The following is a 9,906-nucleotide window of genomic DNA, read 5'->3' as shown; positions in this document are numbered from 1 at the left end:
TTGTATTCTGTTTATGCCTTGTATTAGGGCTCCTAATGTTGTCCCTATTTTTTCTTTCATGATCTTTATCGCTTTGGGCTTTATGTTTAGGTCTTTGATCCACTTGGAGTTAGTTTTTGTGCATGGTGTGAGGTATGGGTCCTGTTTCACTTGTTTGCAAATGGATATCCAGTTATGCCAGCACCATTTGTTAAAAAGACTATCTTTTCCCCAATTAACTGACACTGGGCCTCTGTCAAGTATCAGCTGCTCATATGTGGATGGATTTATATCTGGGTTCTCAATTCTCTTCCATTGGTCTATGTGCCTGTTGTTGTACCAGTACCAGGCTGTTTTGACTACTGTGGCTGTATAATAGGTTGTAAAAACAGGTAGAGTGAGGCCTCCCACTTTCTTCTTCTTTTTCAGTAATGCTTTATTATCCGAGGCTTCTTCCCCTTCCATATGAAGTTGGTGATTTGTTTCTCCATCACACTGAAAAATCACATTAAAAAATGTCGTTGGAATTTGGATTGGAAGTGCATTGTATGTATAGATGGCTTTTGGTAGAATAGACATTTTTACTATGTTAAGTCTTCCTATCCATCGGCAAGGTATGTTTTTCCACTTAAGTAGGTCCTTTTTGGTTTCTTGTAGTGTACTTTTGTAGATTTCTTTATATAGGTCTTTTACATCTTTGGTAAGATTTATTCCTAAGTATTTTATCTTCTTGGGGGCTAATGTGAATGATATTGAATTGGTTATTTCCTCTTTGATGTTCTTTTTGTTTATGTAGAGGAATCCAAGTGATTTTTGTATGTTTATCTTATAACCTGAGACTCTGCCAAACTCTTCTATTAGTTTCATTAGTTTTCTGGAGGATTCCTTAGGGTTTTCTGTGTATAAGATCACGTCATCTGCAAATCGAGATAATTTTACTTCCTCCTTGCCAATCCGGATGCCCTTTATTTCTTTGTCTAGCCTAAGTGCTCTGGCTAGGACCTCTAGCACGATGTTGAATAAGAGCGGTGATAAAGGGCATCCTTGTCTGGTTCCCGTTCTCAAGGGAAATGCTTTCAGGTTCTCTCCATTAGAGTGATGTTGGCTGTTGGCTTTGTATAGATGCCCTTTATTATGTTGAGGAATTTTCCTTCAATTCCTATTTTGCTGAGAGTTTTTATCATAAATGGGTGTTGGACTTTGTCAAATGCCTTTTCTGCATCAATTGATAAGATCTTGTGGTTTGTGTCTTTTGTTTTATTTCTACGGTGGATTACATTAATGGTTTTTCTAATATTAAACCAGCCTTGCATACTTGGTATAAATCCCACTTGGTCGTGGTGGATTATTTTTTTGATATGTTGTTGAATTCTATTGGCTAGAATTTTCAGGAGGATTTTTGCATCTATGTTCATGAGGGATATAGGTCTGTCATTTTCTTTTTTTGTGGTGTCTTTACCTGGTTTTGGTATCAGGGATATGGTGACTTCATAGAATGAGTTAGGCAGTATTCCATCATTTTCTATGCTTTGAAATACCTTTAGTAGTAGTGGTGTTAACTCTTCTCTGAAAGTTTGGTAGAACTCTGCAGTAAAGCCATCCGGGCCAGGGTTTTTTTTTTGTTGGGAGTTTCTTGATTACCGTTTCAATCTCCTTTTTTGTTATGGGTCTATTTAGTTGTTCTACTTCTGATTGTGTTAGTTTAGGTAGGTAGTGTTTTTCTAGGAATTCATCCATTTCTTCTAGGTTTGCAAATTTGTTAGAGTACAGTTTTTCGTAATAATCTGATATGATTCTTTCAATTTCAGTTGGGTGTGTTGTGATGTGGCCCATCTCGTTTCTTATTCGGGTGATTTGTTTCCTTTCCTGTATTTCTTTAATCAGTCTGGCCAATGGTTTATCAATTTTGTTAATTTTTTCAAAGGACCAGCTTTTGGCTTTGTTAATTCTTTCAATTCTTTTTCCGTTCTCTGATTCATTTACCTCAGCTCTAATTTTTATTATTTGTTTTCTTCTGGTGCCTGATGGATTCTTTTGTTGCTCACTTTCCATTTGTTCAAGTTGTAGGGACAGTTCTCAGATTTTGGCTCTTTCTTCTTTTTGTATGTGTGCATTTATCGATATAAATTGACCTCTGAGCACTGCTTTTGCTGTGTCCCAGAGGTTTTGATAGGAAGTGTTTTCATTCTCGTTGTATTCTATGAATTTCTTTATTCCCTCCTTAATGTCTTCTAGAACCCAATCTTTTTCCAGCAGGGTATTGTTCAGTTTCCAAGTATTTGATTTCTTTTCCCTGATTTTTCTGTTTTTGATTTCCACTTTTATGGCCTTGTGGTCTGAGAAGATGCTTTGTAATATTTCGGTGTTTGGGATTCTGCAAAGGTTTGTTGTATGACCTAATATGTGGACTATTCTAGAGAATGTTCCATGTGCGCTAGAAAAAAAAGTGTACTTTGCAGCTGTTGGGTGGAGTGTTCTGTATAAGTCAATGAGGTCAAGTTGGTTGATTGTAGCAATTATGTCTTCCGTGTCTCTCTCTACTGAGCTTCTTACTGGATGTACTGTCCTTCTCCGAAAGTGGTGTGTTGAAGTCTCCTACTATAATTGTGGAGGTGTCTATCTCACTTTTCAATTCTGTTAAAGTTTGTTTTATGTACCTTGCAGCCCTGTCATTGGGTGTGTAAATATTTAATATGCTTATATCTTCCTGGTCAATTGTCCCTTTAATCATTATGTAGTGTCCTTCTTTATCCTTTGTGGTGGATTTAACTTTAAAGTCTATTTTGTCAGAAATTAATATTGCTACTCCTGCTCTTTTTTGCTTATTGTTTGCTTGTTATATTTTTTTCCATCCTTTGAGTTTTACTTTGTTTGTGTCTCTAAGCCTAAGGTGTGTCTCTGGTAGGCAGCATATAGACAGATCGTGTTTCTTTATCCAGTCTGAGACTCTCTGTCTCTTTATTGGTGCGTTTAGTGCATTTACATTCAGTGTAATTATAGATAAGCATGTGTTTAGTGTTGTCATTTTGATGCCTTTTTATGTGTGTTGTTGACAATTTCATTTTTCCACTTACTTTTTTTGTGCTGAGACGTTTTCCTTTATAGATTGTGTGTTCCTCATTTTCATAGTATTTGACTTTATGTTTGCTGAGTCGTTATGTTTTTGTTGGTTTTTATTTTTAGTTATGGAGTTGTTATGCCTCTTTGTGGTTACCTTAATATTTACCCCTATTTTTCTTAGTAAAAACCTAACTTGTATTGTCCTATATCGCCTTGTATCCCTCTCCATATGGCAGTTCTATGCCACCTATATTTAGTCCCTCTTTTTGATTATTGCAATCTTTTACATATTGACTTCAATGATTCCCTGTTTTGAGCATTTTTTTAAATTAATCTGAATTTGTTTTTGTGATTTCCCTATTTGAGTTGATATCAGGATGCTCTGTTCTGTGAACTTGTGTTGTGTTGGTATCTGATATTATTGGTTTTCTGACCAATTTCCTTTAGTATTTCTTGTAGCTTTGGTTTGGTTTTCACAAATTCTCTAAGCTTGTGTTTATGTGTAAGTGTCTTAATTTCGCCTTCACGCTTCAGAGAGAGTTTTGCTGGATATATGATCCTTGGCTGGCAGTTTTTCACCTTTAGTGCTCTATATATGTCATCCTATTGCCTTGTTGCCTGCGTGGTTTCTGCTGAGTAGTCTGAACTTATTCTTATTGATTCTCCTTTTTAGGAGACCTTTCCTTTATCCCTGGCTGCTTTTAAAATTTTCTCTTTACCTTCGGTTTTGACAAGTTTGATGAGAATATGTCTTGGTGATTTTCTTTTTGGATCAATTTTTAAAGGGGTTCAATGAGCATCTTGGATAGATATCCTTTGGTCTTTCATGATGTCAGGGAAGTTTTCTGCCAACAGATCTTCAACTGTCCTCTCCTTGTTTCCTGATAGCCCTCCCTGTTCTGGGACTCCAATTACATGCAAGTTGTTCTTCTTGATAGAGTCCCACCTGATTCTTAGGGATTCTTCATTTTTTTAAATTCTTTTATCAGACTTTTTTCCAGCTATATTGGTGTCAATTCCCTGGTCCTCCAGATCTCCCACTCTGCATTCTAACTGCTCGAGTCTGCTCCTCTGACTTTCTATTGCATTGTCTAATTCTGTAATTTTAATGTTAATCTTTTGGATTTCTGAATGCTGTCTCTCTATGGATTCTTGCAACTTATTAATTTTTCCACTATGTTCTTGAATGATCTTTTTGAGTTCTTCAACTGCTTTATCAGTGTGTTCCTTGGCTTTTTCTGTACATTGCCCTGTTTCATTTCTGAGCTCATCCCTGATGTCTTCAAGCATTCTGTAAATTAGTTTTTTATAAACTGTATCTGGCAATTCCAGGATTGCATCTTCATTTGGGAAAGATTTTGATTCTTTAGTTTGGGGAGTTGTAGAAGCAATCATGGTGTGCTTCTTTATGTGGTTTGATATTGACTGCTGTCTCTGAGCCATCACTAAGATATTGTAGTGATTTATTCTATATTTGCTCACTGAGTCTTATCTTGTTTTGTTTTCTTTCAATATATGTAGATGGGCTAATAGATTGTGCTGTCTTGATTGTTGTAGCCCTTGAATCACTTATGTCCTATTACCTGCTGGTTTGGGCTGTTACCAGTTATATAAGCCTGAGTCCATTCACTATTGAGTAGAATCTGATTTTGGGTCATCAAGTGTTTGGTGCAGACTGTCACCTATCCACCTAGAGAACTAGTGGTGATAGTTGTGAGCACCAGATTCTAGTAGCAGCTGGGGGTCACACTCCAGGGGGGGCAGGTTGCTGACAGGCTTCCCCCAAGTGTCAGTGAGGTAGGTGTGTCTCTATTCATCAAGCACCTTGGTGGGTGGGCTCTGCAGCTGTACCTTAGGCCCCCAATGCCAGTACCTCTACAGATTGGTAGGTGTCACCCTCTTTAGACCCCTAAGGCAAGAGGCTAATTGGTCTGGGGGGAGCTTCAGCCCTCAGTTCCCTGTTGTGGGTCAGTGAGGGCTCTGTTGAATATGCAGAGATAGCAGACCTGGGAAACTTGTCTTTCCAGTAATCTGCTAAAACAATTACAGTCAGATTCCTATCAGGAATGCCTTTGCATTATAATAGCCACCTTGTTCCCTGTGGGGATGAAAGCCCAAGACTGTGGATCACATATGCTTGGCTGGAACTGGTTCTGTGTTTTTAGTCCTATTAGGGAAAGATTTTTGGTCCCTGGGGTTTTTGTAGCTGCTTCTCTCAGGCCAGGAAAATGGGTTAGGAAAAGACCAAAGAAAGAAAAAGCGCAGCGCAGTTCACCCTCTGGCTCAGAAAATTCCAATGTTAATGAAGCTGCCTGGGAAGGCGAGGGGAGGGTTCAGATAAATAGGAGAGAGTAGCACCCTGGAATATAGACAAAGTTACTTATCTTGATTGGGATGACTGTTTTATCTGAGATTCCCAAGGGGTGTGTCGACTGTGTGTGCTTCCTGGGTACAGATTGCCCATGAGGGTCAGGCCCGCGTGCCATGCTTGTGCTGTCTCAGAAGCCACGGTTAGTTCCTCCGCTCCCAGTCCGAAGCCCAGCGCCAAGGTTCCCTGGCTGGGATGCCGCACTCCCGGCTCCAAAACCAGTAGCTGCCTACCGGTGACTTCTCCTCCTGTCAGCCGTGTCACTGCGCTGTCTGCATGCACTGGCTGTGCTTCCTCCAAGGTCAGTTCAGGGGGCTAGGGCTGTGCCCCGTGTTTGCGCCACCTCAGGATGCCGTGCTCAGCTCCCCTTCGCCCAGTCCAAAGACCGGCACCAAAGTCTCCTGACTGGGACGCTGGCTCAAGGCTCCGAAAACAGTCGCTGCTTCTCCGTAGTTGTTCATTCTCATCTCTGTCACTCAGGTCAACTCTTTAGATCTGTGTTTGATGGTCAGGGTTCATAGATTCTCATGTATGTGATCGAGTCACTTGTTTTTCCGAGTCTTTGTTGCAAGAGGGTTCTGAGGTAGCTTCTACCTAGTCAGCCATCTTGGCCCCTGGCTCTATCTCATTGTAGTTTTGATTTGCATTTCTCTAATGGCTCATGATTGTGAGCATTTCTTCAAGTGTCTGTTAACTACCTGAATGTCTTCTTTGGTGAAGTGTCTGCTTAGTTTTTAATTGGATTATTTGTCTTTTTGTTGTCGAGATGTTGCATTTTCTTGTAGATTTTAGAGATTAGACCCCAAACATTTTGCCCCTGTCTGTAGTTTCTCTTTTTACTCTTTTAATGAAATCTTTTGATGAGCATAAGTGTTTGATTTTTAGGAGTTCCCAGTTATCTAGTTTCTCTTCTGGTGTTTGTGCATTGTTAGCTATGGTTTGTGTACATTTATGCCAATGCTTCTAGCATTGTCCCTATTTTTTCTTCCATGATCTTTATCATTTTAGATTTTATATTTAGGTCTCTGATCCATTTTGAGTGGGTTTTTGCCTATGGCGTGAGATATGGATCCTGTTTCAATTTTTTGCAGATGGATATGCAGTTATGCCAGCACCATTTGTTAAAGAGACTGTCTTTTCCCCATTTAATGGACATCTGGCCTTTGTCAAATATCAGCTGCTCATAGGAGATCTGGTACATCTGGGTTCTCAACTCTGTTCCATTGGTCTATGTATGTGTTGTTGTACCAGTACCAGGCTGTTTTGACTACCTTGGCAGTATAATAGTTTCTGAAATCAGGTAGTGTGAGGCCTCCCACTTTGTTCTTCTTCTTTACTAATGCTTTACTTATCCGAGGACTCTTCTCTTTCCATATGAAGTAGGTGATTTGTTTCTCTATCTTGTTAAAAAATGCTGTGGAATTTGGGTCTGGATTGCATTGTATCTGTAGATCCCTTGGATAAAACTGACATTTTCACAATGTTGAGTCTTCCTATCCATGAGCATGGTATGTCTTTCCACTTATGTAGGCCTCTTTTGTTTTCTTGCAGTAATGTTTTGTAGTTTTTTTTTCTTTGTATAGGTCTTTTATGTGTCAGGTTAGACTTAGTCATAAGTACTTTATTATGTTGGGGATATTGTACATGTTATTGATTTGCTTTTCAAAGTTCGCTTCGTTAGTGTAGAGGAACCCAACTGATTTTTGTATGCTTATCTTGTATCCTAATACTTTGCTGAAATCTTCTCTTAGTTCCAGTAGTTCCCTTGTGGATTCTTTGGGGTTTTCTAGACATAAGATTGTATCATCTGGGAATAGGGATACTTTTACTTCTTCCTTACCAATTTGGATGCCCTTTATTTCTTTTTCTTGCCTTATCGCTCTGGCTAGGACCTTCAGCACAATGTTGAATAAGAGTGGTGATAAAGGGCATCCTTGTCTGGTTCCCATCCTCAGGAGGAATGCTTTCAGTCTCTCTCCATTTAGGTTGATATTGGCTGTTGGCTTTGTGTAAATGCCCTTTATTATGTCAAGAAATTTCCCTTCTATTCCTATTTTGCTGAGAGTTTTTATCAGCAATGGGTGTTGGACTTAGTCAAATGCCTTTTCTGCATCAATTGATAAGATCCTGTGGTTCTTATCTTTTGTTTTATTTATGTGATGGGTTACATTGAATGATTTTCTAATGTTGAAATCTCCCTTCATAGCTGGGATGAATCCCAGTTGGTGATGATGAATTATTTTTTTTTTGATATGCTGTTAAATTCTACTGCCTAGAATTTTGTTGAGGATTTCTGTGTCTATGTTCCTGAGGGACATGGGTCTGTAATTTTCTTTTTTTGTGGTGTCTGTACATGACTTCGTATCAGGGTTATGCTGGCTTCAAAGAATGAGTTTGGGAGTATTCCTTCTTTTTCTGTGCTCTGAAATACCTTTAGTAGTGCTGGTGCTAACTCTTCTCTGAAAATTTGGTTGAATTCTCCAGTGAAGCTCTCAGGGCCAGGGTCTTTTTTGTTGGGAGTTTTTTTTTTTCTAATTACCTCTTCCACCTGTTCTTTTGTTATGGGTTAATTTCATTTTTCTACCTTGGTTTGTGTTAGTTTAGGTAGATAAAGTGTTTCTACAAATTTTTCCATTTCCTCTAGGTTTTCATATTTGTTGAAGTGTAATTTTTCATAGTATTCTGTTACGATCCTTTTATTTCAGTTGCGTCTGTTGTGATACCGCTCATCTCATATCATATTGAAGTTATTTGCTTCCTCTCATGATTTTCTTTTGTCAGTTTGACCAGTGTTTTGTTGACTTTGTTGATCTTTTCAAAGAATCAACTTTTGGTCTTGTTGACCCAACTGTTTTTCTTTTCTCTGTTTCATTTATTTCTGCTCTAAACCGTATTATTTCCTTTCTTCTGGTGCCTTCAGCTTCTTTGCTGTTCTCTATTCCTTTGAGCTGTAGGGTTAATGTTTTGATGTTGGTCCTTTCTCCTTTCGAATGAGTGCATTTATTGCTATAAATTGAACTCTGAGCTCTGGTTTTGCTATCTCCCAAAAGTTCTGCCAGAATGTGTTTTCTTTCTCACTTGAGTCTATGGATTTCTTTATTCCGTCCTTGATTTCTTCTATAACCCAGAGGCTTTTGAGTAAAGTGTTCTCTAGCTTCCATGTATTTGACTTTTTTCCTTGGTGTTTCTGTTACTGATTTCTACTTTTATAGTTTTATGGTCAGAAAAGATGCTTTGTAATATTTTGATGTTTTGGATTCTGTTAAGGCTTGCTTCGTGGTCTAAAATGTGGTCTCTTCTGGAGAATGTTCCATGTGTGTGGGAAAAGAATGTGTACTTGGCTGCTGTTGGGTGGAGTGTTCTGTATATATCTGTGAGGTCAAGTTGGTTGATTGTGGCATTTAGATCTTCCGTGTCTTTATTGAGTTTCTTTCTAGATGTTCTGTCCTTCACCGAAAGTGGTATATTGAGGTCTCCTACTATTATTGTGGAGCTATCTATTTCTCTTTTCAATGCTGTTAGAATATGTTTTATGTATTTTGGAGCCCTATCATTGGGTGTGTATATATTTACTCTGGTTATGTCTTCCTGCCGTACTGATACTTAATCATTATATAGTGTCTTTCCTTATCTTTTGTGGTGGATTTTGCTTTAAAGTGTATTTTGTCAGGGATTAATATTGCCACTCCTGCTCTTTTTTGGTTGTTGTTTGCTTGATATATTTTCTTCCATCATTTGAGGTTTAGTTTGTGTCTTTAAGTCTAAGGCATGTCTCTTGTAGGCAACATATGGACTGATTGTGTTTTTTATGCATTCTGCCACTCTCTGTCTCTTTATTGTTGCATTTAGTCCATTTACATTCAGTGTAATTATTAATGGGTATGATTACAGTGCTGTCATTTTGATGTATTTGTGTGTGTGTGTTTGGTGCTGACAGTTCCTTTGTTCCACTTAATATTCTGTACCAGGCAACTTCCAACCACCTGAGGACCCAGTTGTCCTGAAAACCCTTCACTGTTAGCCCACATAGACTGCTGTCAAAGGAGATGCTCTGTGTGACCTCAGCTGTGAACCAGAGGGGGTGGGGAGACAACTAAATAGTGGCCAGACACTCCTCCAAGAGCTGGTAACTAACAGGACTCTGGGGATCTGCTTATCAGCTAAAAGCTTTGTTGGCCCCAAGTGTTGGGAGGGCTGAGCTGGGTCAGACTATCAGGGCGTGAGAGGAAGGGGTGGCTACAGGAAACCAGGAAAGGCACTCCTGTCTCCAGAGAAGGCCCCACCAAGGATTTGGCCTGGACACACTCCGAAGCTGAATATCCATTGTCTCAGCAACAGAGAATGGCTATTGAGTGCGGCAGTCTCCACCTGGGCAGCCTCAGTCTATCTCCTCTGTAGCTCGAGAGTCACAATCTCGGATGGGCAGTTCAGAGTCAGAAGCAGAGGTCTGAATAAGCCCAAGCCTCTGGCCACAGTAGGCCTGTTGTGGACTTGAAGAT

The sequence above is a fragment of the Loxodonta africana genome, chromosome 21 (assembly GCF_030014295.1).
Source record: "Loxodonta africana isolate mLoxAfr1 chromosome 21, mLoxAfr1.hap2, whole genome shotgun sequence".
Taxonomy (NCBI): Eukaryota; Metazoa; Chordata; class Mammalia; order Proboscidea; family Elephantidae; genus Loxodonta; species Loxodonta africana.
This window is presented reverse-complemented; position numbering follows the sequence as displayed.